The sequence below is a fragment of the Ciconia boyciana genome, chromosome 2 (genome assembly GCF_034638445.1).
Source record: "Ciconia boyciana chromosome 2, ASM3463844v1, whole genome shotgun sequence".
In the NCBI taxonomy this organism is placed as follows: Eukaryota; Metazoa; Chordata; class Aves; order Ciconiiformes; family Ciconiidae; genus Ciconia; species Ciconia boyciana.
Genome location: NC_132935.1, coordinates 58906749 through 58927109, shown reverse-complemented (window position 1 = coordinate 58927109; position 20361 = coordinate 58906749). Strand labels below are relative to the sequence as shown.

The following is a 20361-nucleotide window of genomic DNA, read 5'->3' as shown; positions in this document are numbered from 1 at the left end:
ATTGCTGTCAAAAAAGCTGATAGCTTGAATGGCTGCAAGCACAAAACCACAAGCGTCTTGTAGTCACTGAAATAGGAAAAAGCTGAAAGACATCATATGACATGTCAGGTAGCTACAGAAATCACAGGAAAAATAGGTACCAATATTTGTAACTAAAATACGTTCACTAAAAAAATACCTAGGCCTGGAGTCTTGTAACTGTAACAGGATGTATTAATAAGAATATTTATAATATATGAAAACAAGACTTTCTAGTAATGCACTGAAGAACACCAGAGCACAACAACCAAGGAACGATGAAAGAAAACACACATAGACACAGCATCATCTGAACAGTGATGATAAATAATGAATTAAAATTTTGCTAGGCAATACTGCAAGATATGCTATCAAACCTATAGTTCTGCTACCCATCCTGGAATACTTTTTAATCACTAGAAGGATAAACCCAGGGCACAACATAGTAAAAGAGAAAGCAGAAGATTCAAAATTTGAAATGAAAAAATGTTGATCACCCAGTCTAGTTTCCTAACTAGTATTTCAGCTATTTAATGCACTTAAATTCAGGCAGGAGACAAGCAATTCTCATTGCCTGCCAACCACGATCATCAGATCTGTAAATCCCTTTTTATTAGAATTCCCTTTTAAATACAAATTCCTTGTGATATATTTCCCCTAGTATGTAGTAATATAGCAATGTGCTTCTATACAGTCTGTCTTTGATCTACAAGTTTGACATGAATTCTTTAAATTAGAGTAGTATTTTAGAAAAAAACAGCTTTGAAAGATGCATAGTTTTTCCAGAGAATTCCAACAGATACAAACTTTGGACCTTCTGATTGACAAGACCAAACTTCAGCTGCATTAAAATGAAATGCAAACCTAGCATTTTATATTCCATTGAGAGGGTGGAAATGAAGAAGGACGACTAGAAACAAGCTTCTGCATGTATGAAAGCCGCCCTACCACCACCACCAATCTCCTTTGGTCACATTGCTGCCAAACAGCTACACCCCCCCCTACAAAATCCCAGCCAGACTGATCTCATTTTACTAGAATTTTTCAGAGGACGAGATCATTGGCAGCAGTCTATCATAGCTCATACAAATACTTTAATTTTTCAAAAGAAAGGGAAAAAGAAAAATCTCTTTTGCAATTAGTAAATTGTTCAATATAAAATATTAATGTACCATCAAAGGCCTGATTATTCAGAATTCTTCTTTGTCAGTGCTTTGAAATTTGAAGTTCATTTTGCACTAAATGTGCTTATTTTAGTTTCAGAAAGCAGACTTTTAAAAGTCAGCAACTGAACATTTAAATTAAACTAAACTAACTAAAAAATTATTAAAAAATCCTTTTTTAAGTCCTGTATTTTCAGTGTATATCTCTCTCTCTAATTTAATTTCATCCTCAACATTATAATTAGCAATTTTAGAACAAATACCTCATGCTAAAACACAAACTCTTCATCTTCCAAGGTTATTCCTCAGTGTCACTTTTTTATAAATACTGTTAATGTAAAACACTGTCAGTGCGTGGCAAAGGCTGCTGTTATAACCTGGAACACTTCACTAGCGAATGTGAGCTCAGTGAGCCCCTAAGAACTTCCCAGCAGTTACAGTTTAATAAAACAAAAGTCATGCCCTGGTGACCAAGGCTTGATTTAAGACAACAGTGAAACACATGCGCAAGTGCTTCCCTGAGTTTTCGGTTAAGAAAAAAACCCGAGAAATTGTCTGGAAAAGCAAACAAGTCAAAAGCACAGATAAAAACTAGAAAGCTGGCAACAGAGTAAGTTTTTATAACAGAAGTGTAGAATTAAAGCAAGAGCATTCAAATTTACCTACCTACATCTAAAAGAGCCTCCTCAGAACCATGAAACCTCTATCAAGTGATAATTTGTTGAGTGTGCTCTAGCACTGCAATTTGTATTTAATTACAGTTCCACAGTTATTCCTTATTTAAGCTATAATGCTCTCCAGGCAGAATGCATCTCAGAAGGTTTATTGCATACCAAGGGATGAAAACCATGCTTCTTCAATCACCAGAAGAGCAGCAAAATATCCCATGTAGTCACTGCTACATTACTGAAACTGTATTTTTAAGTATTACTTTCATATACTTTGACTGAAATTCATACATCACATGAAATCAATGAAGAGTTAATCAAAAGTTTAATTTGCATCTAGAGTCTAAGCCTGCGATAATTATTTAATATCATTGAAAATGTAATCAATTTCATAGGTGATAAACAAGGGGGCAAAGGGTAATATTATCATAAAAGCACAGCAACTGCCATATTCAATCCTCTGGGATTCTTTAGATCCTGCTATACTAGACACTTATGGTTTACCTAATCAAATAACTTTAGACAACAGCCATAACTGGATGCTCCAAGAACAAATTAAGACTCATCAGTGTGCACATGTATAAAAACATTCCCCACTTCACTGATCTGTCTTAGACATTTGTTAAGCCTTGAAGCACAAGGTTTCACGGCCCTTCCAATGAAAACTCTTGACATTTTTGTGGTAATCGACATTATTATTAATATTTCCTACTCCGATGAAGTGTATTGTTTGTTAGTGAGGATAACATGATCCACACATCAGCACATATAAGCTACGGAAGATATACATTGTTCATATGAATGCATTCAACCAATGAGTTGCCCAAAATTAAAACAGTTGTTAACAATGATGAAAACTTCCAAGTTCAGAAAAAAACTCAAATGGCATTTTACAATTCCACAAAACTCCGATTTCTTCCAAGTAATGAAGAATGCTAATGAATATGCACTGAACCGAATGTAACACAAAAACACCTCGTTGAAGCCCAACTTAGGAAGTGAAACACATGTTCAGTAATAGAGACAAAAATAGAAAGCTAAAACCAAGAACAAATAAGGAAAGCATAAGGTCTGCTAACAAAGCAGGAAAAATATTCCCTGCTCCTTAATCACCTTTTCCTCACAAGGCCACATCAATCCTTCCTGCTCTAAACCAAACCTTATTTCAAAGCAAACTGTTCTATCATCAAGTTGTAGTCAGTCAAGCTGTGCTTCGCTACAAAGAGCATTGTGTTTTAAAAAAATGGCAATCAAAATACCAGGTCTTGTGAAGAAAGGAGATCAACCTCATGAGGTCTTGACAAAGCCACATAACCAAATAAGATAAAACCTAAAACACAAAAAAGAAGTAACTAGTTCATGAGACAATAATAAATCACTAATAGCACACTAAGTGCAGATCTACATCTAGAAATAGCTGATGGCTACAGGGTTTCTATTTTGTACTGAAGTCCAAAACAGGAGTTCCTTGATCTGTAAGCCAAGTTGTATGGGAAAACCAGAAAGTTTTGGTTGTCTCGAATATACATCTGCCATTATTAAAAATTAAAAATGTATGCTGTCAAAATACCACAAATGCCACAACAAAGTTGTTGTTCGTGTGTAGGTAGTGAGGATCTAGTCATGTTGATACATGGACCCACCTGCATCTTGGACACCTCTTAGCAACCCTAGAGAAGATGCCATCGTGCCTAACATTCAGGCTACGTGGATGGCCCTGGACGGGTCTAATCCCTGTATCAACTGTATGGTTGAGGAGCTGTGGGAGGAGGTCTAAATGAAGGGAAAAGAGGAAATATTTCCTCCTTTTTTTTTTTTTTTTAATTGATGTCTTTGTAAGATTTGCCTTCTAAACCTCAAAAATCTCGACCGCTTTAAAAAACTGCTGACCCGCTGCAGAACAGGTTTAAAGATGTCCAACGACCTATGTAAAGACATCCTTTTTGCTGTCACATTTTGGATGTTGGAATGCCTCACATGTGTGTAAACACATGTTCTTCTGAATTAGCTTAGACAAAAAGGTAGACCAGCTTGCTACAGTGAAGGAGCCTAAGTGGTGCTGACTTTTTCACATTTCAAATGCAAATTATTTATTCAACTACACAATGCCAAGTCATAAAAAAACCCCTATAAAACACATCCCACAGCTAACCCTTTTGTAAGTATAGAATGGTGCAACTGAATTAAAATGCAACCTAGAAATGCTATTTTCTTAATACTGCAGGAAAGTAAAATACAGTATATACAAGGTCATTTGCATAATAAATACAAAAACAGTATTAAAAAGCAATAGTTTCTTCTAAAACAGCCTACTAGTCCTTTTCTTCTGATTCCATGAACATCATACAAAGACATGCACATAATTCTAAATCAGTTATAAAATCCTAAAACTTTTTCCATCGGATAGTCTAATTTTGATAAACTATTAAGACAACATTTAAGAAGCAATGATAATGCACATATAAATTGTGCTTATCTATATTTTTTTAAGCTTTTATATTAAGGTTTGACCTCAAAGTTATAGCAATTGATATAGTAACAGTAAATTTATATATATTTAAATGATTATTTAAAAAAAAAAAAAAAAAAAAAAGACAGCATCATGTCCAGAATTTTGGAAAGAAAACAGAAACTTTCATTATGTAGGAGAGAAAATTTGGCTGCAGTACTGTAACACACACCTGCAATAAAGAATAGGGAGGAGGGGGCAGGAACACCCCAAGCTATCACAGCCTATCTGCAGTTATTATATAGCCATTGCTTTATAAGCAAGTAAACTGCATTTCCAAAGACAGAACAAAAAGGACACAAACTTTATCAGAAGTTATTAAACGAACATACAGTGAGGTAGTTAAGCTTCATGGCATCATGAATCTTCAGTATTTTGCCCCTGCTGCTTTTCCTCCCCCCAAAAACAAACTGAGAAATGTGTGGATATGAATCAGTAATTCAGTTTTCAAATGTATTTTCTGACGACCAAATATTGAAAAGAGCCTGAAATTTGCTGTGCGAACTGCAGGAAATGTTTTTTCAGCCATGCATATTCAAATTGCTGCTTTCTTTATAAACATTAATGGAAGTGTTGATGCTTCTAAGACTTTTATACAAAAAAAATACGAGCTCACTTCGTAGCAGCGGCAAAAATACCAGAGGTATGGCTGGCATTAGACACTTCGATGTGAATTCGATTTTTCAAGATGATCCTTCATTAAGAGCAAATTTCAGTTTTGCAATCCAGCAGTGAACACCAGACCTCATACCACATTTAGGGGATAAGCTCTGTAATACAGTTGAACAACATTTGTCTTCTGCAACCATGATGCCCTGTGCTTTTAAGATTTATACTAATTAAACTAGAAAAGGTCACACGATTGAAAATGTCCACAATTTGGGCAAGACTCAATGACAAAATTTTTCCCATCTATCACTAGTTATTTTATACACAATAACTGTCACTTTGACAGAGTGTCTCTGTCAGCTTGCTCACGATTACACACAAGAAGCTTCAGCCTTTATCCTCTGGAAGAGTTCACGAGCTTTGGCTTGCAAAACTCAGTGAGCCAGAGCCACAAAAAAGAGGAAGAGGAAGCAAAACCCGGCACTCCTCAGGACTTCCCTCTCATCTGTTCAGGAAACAATTTCTCTGCAGGTTAAGAACTCCTTCAGATTTAAATTCAGGATTTCAGCATTGAAATTCTGGAAGAAAAACATGTATATTTTTACAGCTAGGAAGAAAAGGAGACAGAAAAAACCACTTTGGTTCTAATCCCTACCTTTGAAAATTAGCTGCAGTGTGACCTGGAGCAAGACAGCTTTTATGTCTCTGCTTCCTCACACGTTATCCGATAACATTGTTATTCCTCAAATTTTTGAAGCCTTAAGACCCTCTATAGAAGTCTACTCCTTCCTCATCCTATATCATGCCTTGAAAAAACTGGGACCAGAAAGCATCTCCTAAGTCTTCAGCCTCTGACGCCAGCCAGCTACAAGGCCCTTAAAATACCTCTGCATTTACAGATAATTGATGAGAGTTTGATCTGTCTTTAGTTCAATAAGGAATTTGAGATGTTGAGGCTTAGCCCCACATTCTGAAGTCTTTCCTGAATCTGAATAATCCTCCAGGCATAACCTAGAAAACCGTTCCCTCTCTGAATGTCTTCTCCAACTTTTCTTATTATATGGAAAACTTTTTTCCCGAAAGTCTGCTCCCTCTCAGGTATTTAACAGGTGATTTAAAAGAAATAAAAGCATGAGGAGAAAAAGGCTCCTGCCCTTCACATCACAGAGGACTGCATAGGATCAGGAGGAAAGCCTGCATTGCAGCACAATGCTATCAAACCTTTGGGCCCTTCAAAGGCTGCAGTATTGCCTTCCTATCGCTGGAGGAGGTAAGAGCTTGAAAAAAAAATAAAAATCACACAACCTAACCAGTCTGAGAACAGTGGACTTAAGAGTAAGCGTTCAATCAGGAAAGAGGCTGACAGAGCAGATGAAAATAAAATGCTTTCAGAACCTTTCACCATCTATTTCTGGATAAAAGTCCTCAGCTTCATATGGTTTTCTGCCACTTTGAACTACACCTTACTGTAGCTACCTCTTTAAATGGTATTCAATATATCAGATACAAAGAAAAACTACAGAAGGTATCAGAAAAAAACCCATAACCACATATGAACCAAAGCGTATGTGTTGTTGCCATTCAGCCCAGACCCAGGATGTGCTCCCCATGGAAACAAACTTACTTGAAGGACTCTCATCTGCTCCGCGACATAAAGGAGAACACCACAATCTAGCATCCTGCGTAAGGAAACCATACCCACAAGCGGAGGAACTAACAGACACACATCAGTATATGCCAGAAACCTCAATAAACTCACTTCCAAGACAGTCACGTGATAGTTCTCTCAACAAAACCCCACAATCAGACTATAACTACATTCATTTCCCTTGTGATAAGTAGGCTTTCAGGATATGTTCCGCTTTCATTCTGATTCCTCACCTTTTCCTTGTTCCAGTAGGACACCAGAGACCGCAAAGCCTAAAAGGAAGCACGTACGAGGCAAAGGTATTTTCAGTCTAAAGACACCTGGTACAAAATGAACTTCAGAACGGCAAGTTAAGAGGAAGCTGGGCGAATTCAGCGTCTGACCATCTTCAGAAAAGAGAGCATGAGCCTTCCTGTGGGAAAGCTTCTCCATAGTAACTAAAACAGCAATCTGAGCATTGACTCCCTGTCAAAAATACCCTCACATAAAAACAGAGTACAAAAGCCTCTCAAAAGCAGAGGTTTCAATGACCCAAAAAGAGGAGAGGAGGAGGCTCCACTAAGCCCATACAACTTCACTGCCACTGATCTACTTTACTAGTAAGGAAATGACAGACAGAAATATAAAAAAAGATTAAACAGCTATTTAACATGTGCCGAAAAACATTATTATGGCAACTAGTAAACTGGTGATAGTGCTTCTCCAACAAGAGGTAGGATCAATGCAGCTGACCCTCAGCATTACAGGTAGGGATGAGAGCACTGTCTATCCCTGGTTATTTAAAACTCCACTAAGCTTTAAAAATTGATCTGAAATTTTTCATTCTGAGTCTCTGCCTTAAGTCTTAATTTTTGAAGTACTTTAATTTCAGTTGGAACAACTCAGCTCTTCCATGAAGGAGGACAAAGAAAAATAATCTTGTTTGGCCCTTGTTAAGAATGTAGACTTTTAAAAGAAAAATCTCAAAGACTGATGCTTCCAAGAAAGGGTCTGGGGTAGTTTTGGATAAGGAAAATACCTTCTGTGACCCTCAGGATACCTTCTGAATACATCTAACACATCTTTGAAAATATACAGATTGCTCACGTTCTTTAAAATGTAGCTAGAGTTTTGCAGCTGATGTCTCAAAGGGTCTGGTCTGACAGAGCATCCCTGCCTCCCCGCACCACAAGCAAGTACCGCTGAAGAAACAAGACACCACCACAGAGAGCAAAGTAGTCAGAGGAAGAAAGCAAAAATCCCAGCTGTGGCTTCTTCCTGTAACCATCAGGACAAAATCTCATTAGAACTATAATTTTGTAAATACACATCTGTCTCATAAAAGAAAGAAGAGGGGAAAATAGGAATGGTGGAGTGTTTCTAACACTGGAGTCCAAAATTCTAGTTAAATGATAATTCAAAGATCTTAAGTGCGAGGAGAGTGCCATACACTTTATCAGGGTGCTACGCTCCAGTGCGTCTCTATCAAGAGTAATCACACAGTGCTTTGCCGTTTTCCTTAGGATTCTCAGCATATGAGAAACACTATATACATGGCCGTCACCAAACTACCACAGGAACAAAAGGCATAGTCACTACCATCAACGCTGGTCCATCACATGGACTAGACAATAACAAGGACAGTAGGAAGAGAGGAAGCTTACCATCTCCAACTTTCCTTCGCCTCCCTTGTACGGGGAGTTGATGTGTGTGAAAAACACGTTACTACCATTTTCCTCATCATAAATACCATAACGTACTATCACAGTAAATGATAGCGACAAATGGACTATGGACAAGGACATGGCCATAAAGCTGGCACTATGAAAGTTGCATGGTTTCTTTTCTTTTTAATATTTTGTATATTATAGCAAGTTTCCCTAATAACATACAGCTGAGACTCCTACATCTCCATTACGATGGCTTACTAAATCAGCACAGGTAAATATTAAGATTTTCCTGATGGCATTAAAGAAAAATATTCAGAATTTAAAGTCATCAAACTGAACATCTGACACTGAAAAAGGATCAGTTTAAGCCAATGTTGCACCACAATGTAAACCATACTTAAAGTACAAGGAATAATAATTAATCTTGATTCATGAAACTCACTGAAAGCTAAATCAGATGCTCATAAATTAGATATCTCCTGAACAAACAAGCATTTTCATCCAAAACATTGGGGGACAATATGAAGCAAAATTCTTTCCATTTATTGTGAAATTAAAAAAACAAAAACAAAACTGTATTTTTCCCAAGCTCATGAAATGCAATCTTGAAACAACTGTCCAGCCTTCAAAGAATATTACTACATAACTCTCCTACAATTTTTTTTATTACTTTCAAGTAATTTTTCAACTGATTTCACTTAAAAACTTACTAATTGAAAACATCGGAGAAGCCAAGAAAGCAACGTGATGCCGCATACAATCATGCAAAAACAATTAAACTGCATACAACTGGCAACACATCCATTTTTCGAAAAATAGTCTTCCTCATACCAACTATCTAAAAAATAAAATCTTGATGAATTTCCTTAAAAATCCCTGATCTTTTCTGGCTCGACAGAATTTGAAATAATTATCCTTAACTTCAAAATAGTTCATTTTCCTGAGACTGGTTTCAGTTACAGGATGGCAACCGTGTGGTAACCGCTTCTCTTTTTGTTGTTTTCCATTTCTAAACATATGCTTTGATCCCCTTGGTCTTGCTGGTAGAGCACTCGCCTCACACATACAGTCTCTCTTTGAAGCCTTCCAGCAGTGCCAAGAAAGAAGCAGGCTGTGGCAGCAGGCTCAGTATTCTCCGGTTATGCAACAGATTAGATCATTATCAACAAAACTGGATGCCTCCAGCAGAGAACAGAAACAGGGAATCTGAGAGCAAGTTTTTCTTTACTTTTTGAATTAAGGACGGCTGCTTGGACTGACAAACTGTCAGTTTGAAAGGAGGAAAAAGTTACCTGGAAGTAAGAGCTGGTCATATCAGAGAAGATTACTCTCTGGTGAAAAGCTCTATAATAAATATTACTGTCACATTTATCTGTTCCTTCCTTGGCAGGAAAGTTTTCCCACTCATTGTGTAATGAGAAAGAAATATTTGGCTCAAGCGGATGCCAATAATTTAAGAAGCCTGGTTTAGGCATGTAAGAACCAAGCGGATTTCACTCCCCATAGACCACATACCAACGGGATGCAGGAGAACAGTCTGGATTCTCACATACTTTTTACAAGGACTTTTTACAAGGGCATGTAGTGACAGTACAAGGGGTTATGGCTTTAAACTGAAATAGGGTAGATTTAAATTAGATATAAGGAAGAAATTCTTTACTGTGAGGGTGGTGAGGCACTGGAACAGTGCCCAGAGAAGCTGTGGATGCCCCGTTCCTGGAAGAGTTCAAGGCCAGGTTGGATGGGGCTTTGAGCAACCTGATCAGGTGGAAGGTATCCCTGCCCACGGCAGGGGGGCTGGACAAGATGATCTTTAAGGCCCCTTCCAACACAAACCATACTATGGTTCTATGATACCAGAGAGAATCTGCACATCTTACCTACAATATATTAATTTGCCCATAGTCTGTGCACGGAGATATCCTACACATCTGTCACATTTCTCTCTTCTCTAGGTGCTCCAACAACTTTCACATCATAAATTATGTAAACTGGCTTTTTAAAGACACTTCAGTTTAGGATTTCACTTCAGTTAAAGGATAAAGTATCTACTAATTGGTCATGGAGTAAAGATATGGATTTTGAGTCTTCACACATAGCAGAAAAATATATACTTTAATTTCTTAAAGAAATGCCTTGTATAGCTCCACCACTGCGCAACTGCCATGTAGATTTGTGTTTTCCTTACAGATAACTGGGAAAGAATTGTTACACTGCATGACAAAAATCCCTTGAGTCAAGTTCTGACAATGAACATATAGTTAAAAGGAGATTATTATATAATATCGAACAGATTAAAGTATTTATTGTTTGTATCTAAGATTTCAGTCATCGAGGCTAACGAATGCGTGCACATAAAAACAAACTGAGGTTCTGAGAAGCCTAGCTAAAATCTCTTTAGTTTCTACACAAGATGTAAGAGTATTTATATCTTGGACATATGAATAAAATAAGTACAAAACACTTTAATATAGAAAAAGCTATATGGTTGTGAGAAACTATTCTTATAGCACTTTAATGTGTTAATTCTAGATGCTTATAAATTTCTAAACTTAGAAAGCACTACTGAAGTTGGGCTCTGCTTTTCAAGTTTCCACAAAATTAGCACTGAAAAATTAGCAATGAAAAATGTCATTCATCTGGTTATATTACAAGATAAATGTAACATTAAAAATAATGTTACCCAATAAAATAAGGATTATTAAGTATGGTAGAAGTTACATGACCCGTGTAATTTGTTTACAAATGCATATTATCATTAGATAGTGAGTGACTTAAAGAAAATCTAGAAATCAAAAGCTCTATGTTTTGGGCTTTATTTGCAGGAGCTGTTTTTCAGACACGAGATTTTTTTATAACTTATGCATCTGGAAACTATTAAGGCAAAGGAATTATAAGCATAATAATGAGCTCTTAGGACTCACTTGTTACCATCCTTGTTTGACACTAACACTGAAGAATCAGAAATCACATTTTACGGTCTCTCTTATGCAATCATACAACACTTTATTGTATGATGTGACTCTTTAGAAGCACAGACCTAAATAAAATCAGGTGTTTAGCTGAACTGCCTTCATCTCTACCTTTATTCAACAGTCAATAATAATTAAAAACCACACATGAAAAAATAACTGGCATTTCCCCCCAATCATGCCAGAAGAAAAATCACTGATAAGTCCAGTTAGTCTGTAAGTGGGACACAAAGTATGATTCATAAGTCATTGCTTCAGGTTTAATTCTTGAGAGAGAAAAAGCTCCATCAGTAACATAAGATAGGAACTCAAACTCTCACTTTCATTACAAAAATATAACATTAAATTAACTACATCTTCTCAGTTCTGAATATTTCTCTTATGTAAGTTCATAACAAGGGTTTAAAGCCGCGACCAGTAACCTTCAGCAACTCCTGGAGGCAGTGAACTCTTGCAGAGGACAGTGAGCATGTCAGACCACATTCCTAAGCTGTCTTCTACACAGCTGTGGGGCGCAAGCCCTGGTGTCCAACGGGACCTTTCTGACTGAAACCATAACGAAAGACTCATTAAGGCACAACTCAGTCACTGCCAGCATCTTAAATAACAGAAATCTACAAAAGCAGATGAGATTTAAGCAAAGCTGCTGAATTTGCTTTTTTTTTCCAAATGTAATGCTTAGATAAATTAGACTACAACACTATAAAAAAGAAATCTCAGTCCAATGAGACGATAGCAGAGGAACCATTGGGTGCAGGAAAGATCACCACTGCTCCTTTCAGACAACAGCTCGGATACTCAGCACCATGTCAAAAATTACCTCTGTGCCTCAGCTTTTATAGCAAGGTGGGTTTTCAAGTGCATTCCCCCTCCCCTCTGCCCTTCACATTTATCTCATTTCTTTCCTTCCAACCCACACCCAAAAAACAGAGGCTCTGTGAAGCAATGCCAGTTTAAGCCCAAAGGACGTATATCACAAGATTATTTTCAATATTTAAAGTATATAGTAGAAAAAAAGACAGAAGCGTAAACCTATAAAGAAACAAAAAATAAAGATCATGGGGCCTTTTTCATTAAGGAGCTAATAAAATAGTAAAAGCATCTAAAAAAACCCTCCTTCAAAACTCTGTATGACCTTGCTGTTCAGCCGCATCCTTCAAGCTGACCACTGAAAGAAATGTGAAGTAATGCTCATTTTCCCACATCTCCCATCACAGGCCAAATGACAGCTCTGACACTGGAAACAGATTGGCAAAATACTTTCTATCTCTTTAACCTCAGTTACGAAAAAATGTGAGAAATTAAAAAAAAAATTAAATAGCCATGCTGCTGTTGGACACTTCACAATTTAATCATACATCATACCTGTACTGCAGAAAACACGCAACACGATTTAACTTCTAAAATGTAGCTGGATTTAAAATGTATGCTGCTTCACCTATATGCTCAGTTAACAGGCCTTTAAAGAAAGATTATCAAAGACACTCCAGTAGGTGCGATCTGAAGACAGAACAAGCGAGCATGACCTTGGGTTCCCCATTCATATTTGGTGGCATTTCTTCTTAATATTTTGAAATCACCAAAACAGTAAGCACTAACATGGACACTACTGAATATACATGCTTTGGCGAAGGGTCATTAAAATTACTTGAATGTGCGTCTTTTGTTTTATATGCTCATTTACATTCCCCTCAGGAGTAATATATTACCAATGTCACTGCTGTGAACAAGTAAGTGACATATCAATAATGATCATTTATTAATAAATACTTCACTCGTTCCATGAAGTTAATCTCCATATGCACCCGTGAGGCAGGAAATTATTAGCCAGTATTTCCCATGGGGAAGCTGAAGTCATGTTATAGACTGTCCTAGTCCATGCAGTGATTCAGGTATCAAAGCCAGAAGTAACAACCCCCATGAAACCCTGCCTCCTAATTCTACTTTCTGAACATTAAATTTTGCCCATCTGATAAGAAGGAAACTACCAGGATGATGCTGTCTTATCATAACTGAAATGTAAAATTAGCCTTTGTTAAAAGCTGTTAGAAGCTTTAAGATAATATTGGCATTAAAAGGGGAAACACAAAAAAACATGATTTATCAACTGGTCTCCCCATTGTCTTCCAAGGATGTATGGGTGATAACTGTTACAGAGCTACTATTCCCTCAGATTAACACAGGCCCTTATTTGGAATAAACATCTTTTATAGGGAACTTGAGAATGTTTTCTCTGTCTAGTTTATTGACTTCTCTTTACCTGGCTCCTAGTCCTCAGATACTCCCGTATGTCTGAATGTGAACTGAATGCTTATGAGGAGATATTACTACTGTTGCCAAGAAAAGCAAGATAAATATTAAGAGTTTAAAAAGAAAAAAAAAAAAAAAAAAGAGAAGAGAGATGTTTTGCTGCACAACACATTTACTGCTCATTTCCCTGGTCTGTTTCTAATAAAATTAATGCAGCAATGAGTACATGAAATGCTAGGCACTCCTCTACTTCTAAAATGACAGTGGAATGGTTGTCTTCAGAAAGGGAAACCACTTGTGGTACTCACAAACTGCAGGTGCATTACAAAAGTAGGATTCTATCCATACGTTAAAATGCTTATTTCCAGCATGTCTGAATTAGCAGAGTAAATGTTTCAAAGCTGACTAGGACACTGATTTGGAGAGCTCCCTTTAAAACTACTAGGAAGTGTATGGATAAAATCCCTTAACAAGCTTTCATATCTCCACCCATGAGTTAAAAAAATTAGGCTGCAAATCTTGCAAGACTTCAAGGGCTCTGGATTCTCACTTGTCCAGAAAAAAACACGTCTACCTTTATTGCATGCAGCAAAGCATTTCTGCTATCACCCAGAATCCATGAGGTGAGAACCTGAGAAATAGTGAAGTTCTAATGAATTTTTAACAATTGTTTAGCTCTGCACAGAGATTTGAATGAGTTCAGGGTTTTGTGCAGACTTCTTCGATCTCAACTGCTTGCTCGTGCTGGATGTACTGATGAGGAAATCCTCAGAGCATGCAGCAGCAGCAGCCCACTGCAGGAACATCATTAGGAATGTTCCAAAACCAACTTCGGTGCCTGAATAGTTCTTTCCTTTCCTCAAGTTCCTTAAGATTAAAGGAAATTAGTGGGACAAACTCTGGTGAGCATGGACAATGCAACTCTTCTGTATTACCGCACCCCAAAACACCCATTTGTTCATTTCTCAGCTGACTGAAGACCAGCTTCTACTAGTACAGTTGTTTCTTCCCACAGGTAACACTCATTTCCACTGTCTCTCTAACAAGTAGAAGACAACGTGCATCACCGCAAGTGCTACAGGCCTATATACCACAGCACAGACGCACAAAACACTGCTCATTTCCACCATGAATTTCCAACTTAAAGGTGAGTAGACAGATCAATCTTCACAAAGTCTGAACACAGTTCTCATAGCATATTCTTCCATAAAAGTTGGGCCAATACAAATGTTATTAAAAGCAAAGGAATAGGGGCTGGAACAGCAACAGAATCAGATAGGCTATGAAAACCATACAAATGGAAAGCAAATGTCAGTCCAAAACATACTTGCAGCAAAAGATTAATTTCATTGTCTTCCATATAGGCAAAAAAGCAACAAGTAACATACTCATCAATAAATATACTTCTTGTAAGCCTGGAAGCAAGATTAAACAGAAAATACAGGATGAACCCTTCATGAAGTGCTTCAAGTGGCTTGACTTCTGAATCCTCACCTTGTTTTGTGGGGAGTTCCACTGAGCCCAACAGGCATATTCTTGTGTGCTTTATGCAAGGGTGTTTACAGGATCAAGACTCAGTTGCTGACCCGTTATTTTACTTGTGCTCAGGAACCATTCCAAACCAAACACAAGAGAGCAGTGCTTAACACAGCAACACATAGTTTCAAAATTAATCAAATGCATAATCAATTTTAAGCAATGAAATTTTGCACTTAACTGGATTTCAAAGGTCACCAAAGTTCAGCTCTAGCCCTTCAGCTGATCATCTAGATTTCTTATTGCCTCTCCACTAGTCAGTAGTGAAGGACAGGTAACCTCAAAGTCACTATCACAGAGCTCAAGAGCTAAATGCTTCTTACAAAAGTAAGTATTTCCAGAATGAAAATAAAAATAATGTATATTGTTGTTGATAGTACAAGTAAGTAAAATAAAACACAGGAAGCCCATGCTTTTCTGTTCTAAATATAACATTTTTTCATAAAGGGATATGTTTGCTCATATGTGAGAACGGAGAATGAAAGTGGAAGTCCCTCCTGCTTCCACTGGGTACCACCTGGTGATACCCAATCCAGTGTGCTCAACAAAATGGGATCCAACAAATCTTACCTCCTAAAACAGATGTTCTTGAATCTCACATTCATTCCCCAGGCACAGCAGTCAAAATCATTATTAGCTTCTGAACAAAAAATTGTTTGATGCTTATGAGTGTACACAAAATTTTTAAAGGTGGTACAAAGACTGTGTGTCACTATCTTTTAAGTTGTTGCTTTAAAAAACTACTTCTTAAACTTTTCCATAATACTTCTTACTATGTAGATAGACAATTTCTCTTCTGTTAATGTCAATAGAGCAGTATTTGATATGACTTCCTCCAAAAGCAAGCCAACCACAAAAAATATATATATAATATTTAGAAGATGCACGTGTCCGTGATGCTTTATCTTCTATTCATTTATGAATAATTCCTGAAATTTGAGTAATCCACTATAAGAAAAGAAACAACCTCTAACAACAAGAATTTCATCTATGCAAAATCCTCCTCGAGGGTCTCCAGAGGACAGGGCAACCTAGTGCTTTCATGGAACTGACTCCAAACCACTGAAGCAAGCACAAGCTAGATCAGAAGGGTTAAATAAAGCTGCTAAAATTCAGCAGCATTGCAAGCTATTCCAGACTACGGTTACTATAACCTACACTGGGTGTCCTCTGCATAAGCACCAGTGTGACTTTGTGGACTGCTGAGACTCAGTCTGTTGCAACTGGCATAAGTTGCCACAGGCGAGTAATCACAAGAAACTGACCTTGGCAAAAGCACATTTTACACTTCACTGCTGTTCAACTGTGTTATACTAAAGAGAGAGCAAGTGAGCACAAGCGGAAGGGGGAGGGAGAGAGAACAAAGGGGGATAGACAGCATAAAAGTGATCGCAGCCATTTTCAGCTTTACCTGCACTTAAGATTTTAAGAGAGGTACATCACCTCCAGTGCACATCGCAACCTACGTGTGCTTACATCAACTCTGCATGGTATAGTTTTTAAACCAGTGGGGTCTGGAGTTTTCTGGGGAGAGGAGGGGGAGAAAGAAGGGAGATTTACTACTAAATTAGGTATTAATACCTCAAAAAAAATCTCCCAACAAGGGGGGGGAAAAAGTATAGAAGACAATTACAACTTTACATTTTCCTACCACTGGATTACTGAATAAATGAGGATTTTTAAATTGTTCTTTCCTCCTGTTTGGCTACACCTCTTGAGAGTACATTTTGGGGTCAGCTGCAACAAATAAAGACTAAATGTATTCCATGAGGTGTGCAGCAAGATGTCTTAGTCCTGATTTTTAAAGTTTCAGCTCAACCTTAACTTCAGAGGCTCTCTCAACAGCCCGGCAGCAATTTGCATGAACTAGTACGGTAGAATTCCCACCACTGCACATACAGTTGTGTCTGTCCTTTCTTAACCATCTTTGGTCTCCTCCGCTTTGGATCAGTTATCTCCCATCAAATCTTTTTCTTAGTTTCTGCATTAGATTTTTTTTGTATTGATTACCATATCTCCAAAGAAACAGGACCTGGCAGAGCAAGATGGCACAGGATCCCATCATTAGCACTAACCCACATCCTGCCCAGATTTCACAGCAAGTTTAACACAGAGATCTAACCTTGCGGGTATGCTGGGTTTCCAGGACATTCGGTGGTTGAAGCAAAACATGCACAAGCTTTGTACAAGTTCCAAAATAGCCAATCACTCTCCACTTGGGAAGTGCATAAGGCATGCAAGCCTAGACAAAACAAAATAAGACTACATGCATTTTATATCTCAGTTTCCTTACCACTCTTAGGTCAGTGACCTAAGGATCAGAGCCCTCTCAAAAAATCCCTACTTCTCTTCCAAATCCTGCAGCTTCTCTTCCAAATCCTGAAAGCTGCTTCTCTCCTGTGTAGATAGTTTCTCCATTCTTCATCTGGTTCCATAATTAACTCAAAAACCCTGCCACAAAAGCCTGCCTTTGTTCCTCTCAAACATCCAAACCTTTCACATCTCTGTCTTCACACAGTCTCCATTCCTCTATTACAACTCCTCTTTCTCCATTTCAGTCCTCCAAATGTCATTACAACCAGTAGGCTGAAGGAAAGTGGCTTTTTTTGGACACAGCCATGTTATTACCTTGAACCATTCCCATCTGACAGAGAGCCATCATGGTTTAATGACCTCCACTGTCACTGGCCAGGGAGATACAAGACTCAGTCCTGACAGCAGATGGCTGATTCACACACACTGACATTCAGTGATTCAACAATGATGATCACGCTTAGCCTATAAATTATAAAAACAGCAATTCTGTGAAGCATGACTTAAAATTTCAAGGGACTAAAGTATTTCCGAGTCTGAACTTCAGATCTGGGTCAAAAAGGTGTCAGCTGTGGATCTGCAAAATTTTACTCATCTCACCAGATTGTAGCTCTCTTTCTCACAAATAAATGATGTTTGGAAGGCCCACAGGCATGCTTTGTGACAGCAAGGCAGGACTCTGTCACAGGGGGCTGGATGGGCCACCAAAACACTCACTCCTGTGCAGTGTGTAAGAAACTCTTGTAGGGTCTAGACAGAGAGTAAACTGATGTCTGTCATATTTTGCTGCCTGTGCACTTGGGCACAAAATATAATTATTAAAATTTTTATTGACTAAGTCCTATAATAATTAGTTATAGTCGATGAAAAAAAAGAAGTTGGGAAGAGTGCAGTAGTTCTGCAGTAATTACTGTAGGCCTTCAGGTTTGGCTCTGATATGGTCACCATTTCTCACAATGGAGCACAGAAAAAGAAAGAAAAGGGTGACAAGCAAATTAGTCCCTGAAAGGTACCCACATCCTCAGGAAGAGTGAATGTTTATTTTTACTAGCCCAAAAGTAAGCATATCTTTATATTACACAAGAGCACCCTCAGCTGAAAGCAAGAATTTGACATCTCTTACTTCTTCAATGCACATGCTAAACAACAGATTATTGAATTAGTCTCTCTCTTTGTGGCTCTCTCTGTCTCTCTCATACCACACCACATTTTAAAAGTATGTGTTACTCAATGCTGAATGAGCCGTTTGACCTTATAGTTCATCAACTAGGATCTCATCTTCAAGTAATTTTTCTCATTAGGCAGAAAAGAAACATTAACTAGGTCTTCCACATCCAGTGAAATAATTAGCAATATGCTGGCTACTCTGGGCATCTCACTTGCCTCCCTCTTCCTTCCCCATCTCTTTCACCTGAGACAATTCCTTGAAACCAATATATTTCCAAAAAAATACCAGGGCTAACAAATCAAAATCTTTCAACATCTAAAAATTACTAGCAAGGTTTAGCTATAGCTATGTATATGGATATATATCTATACACACATCAACACATGCATATATATAATTGCTATAAAAATGTATCAAAAAGATCATGATGATGTGGTACGGTATGGCTGAAATGTTACTGGCATGAGATTAATTTGACCACAGTATTCCTCTACTGGCAAAAGATTAGTTTGTTTGAATTACATTTACCTTTCTGGAAGTGTTTCAGAAAGAAGTCTTGTCTAGTTTAAACTCATCCAGTATAACATAATGAGGTCCTTGAAGTCCAGAGAATCAGGAGATTCTTCCTTTTCCTCCTAGTTGTGAATATTGAGTGTGATCTACAAGAAAAAGGAAGTGGGGAAAAAAAAGTTTGATAGGCAATCCTTCATGTTCTCAGTGGGTCAGTATTTTCAAAATCCTTCAGAAAACGGCACTGACTCCAGAAGATCAATCAATCGATCAATTGCTACTGGGTTTCCAGAAAGAATTCAAAGCCGATTTTGTTCTTCCCTAGGTATCTCAACAAGCCACACCAAGGATTCATTTTTCCATGTCAGATATTCTATCTCTCTCTTCACTGTCTTAAATACAAAGATATTAAAGCGAAAGGCCTGATGTTACTCTGCTTCTTTTTAAAAAAATTATAAGGTACAGTTTGCATTTTCTGCTCTAAATTTAAATGTAACATCAGGGAATTTGTAACTTTTTGTTTGAACTTACCTAAGAGAAAGGTTACAGTTTCTGTGCTGTGAAGTGCTAATACACTTCACAAAACCAATAGCAACACCTGGAACATAAGTAAAACCATGAACAACACAAAATACCCTTTCTCCTGTTAGACACTTCAATTAATCAACAGCTATTGGTGGATAAGTTAAGGTAAATACTCAACAGCTTTGTCAAATAAATGTGTTTTAGTCTAGAAACAGCTGTGAAAAGTTCAGCAAACTTTATTCTCTGCAGTGTTCTGCTAACTCTGGGATTTGCACTTTTCTAGGGAACATCACTTTTTCTGGATAGCATGTTGAACACGTAATTTTGCAGATACTCATGCTGTACATATCAGCTCAATCTTTCTAGTTCTTTCAGTAATAGCAAGCAAACTCACAAAAGCTTTGCCTCAGATTTCACAGGCATGTGCGTGCCTCTCTCTCAGTACCCAGGCCGCCGTGCCAATATGTAGGATTAAACTTTTTCCAAGGTTGAATAAGCCACCATCTGTCTATCTTGTGTGGTGCTGTGCGCCATCCGGGAGACTTGTCCCTTAGAGCATGTTTCTACCATATGTCACTCCTGAGTGATCAGTTATGCCAAGACATTTGGGAAAAATGACTAAGTCGAGCTGGAAAACCCTTTCCGAATTCCAGAGGAGGTTTGCCAAGCCTGTATTTGCAAATAACTTCGCATCCACCAATTTTTGCATATATTGTACGTAACGATAAATAACCTTTATCCAAACAGACAGAACAATTATTTGGATGATGTACCTGCCCTCCATAGTCCAGAACTCATGTACTTTTTAATAAGCCAAGAGATT

General features: G+C 37.7%; 1 protein-coding gene across 6 annotated transcripts in view; it reads right to left on the bottom strand.

Annotated features, from left to right (window-relative positions):
* The window catches only part of LDLRAD4 (low density lipoprotein receptor class A domain containing 4), a 289229-nt gene that overhangs the window by 224520 nt on the left and 44348 nt on the right, over positions 1-20361 (bottom strand). For 4 of the 6 annotated variants that reach the window (XM_072852787.1, XM_072852786.1, XM_072852791.1 and 1 more), the window contains one exon: positions 19032-19162. The gene's annotated coding sequence lies outside the window, so the exon portion shown is untranslated. Of the gene's footprint in view, positions 1-19031; positions 19163-20311; positions 20330-20361 lie in introns of those variants that run through there. The other 2 variants (XM_072852792.1, XM_072852789.1) reach the window with 2 other exon arrangements.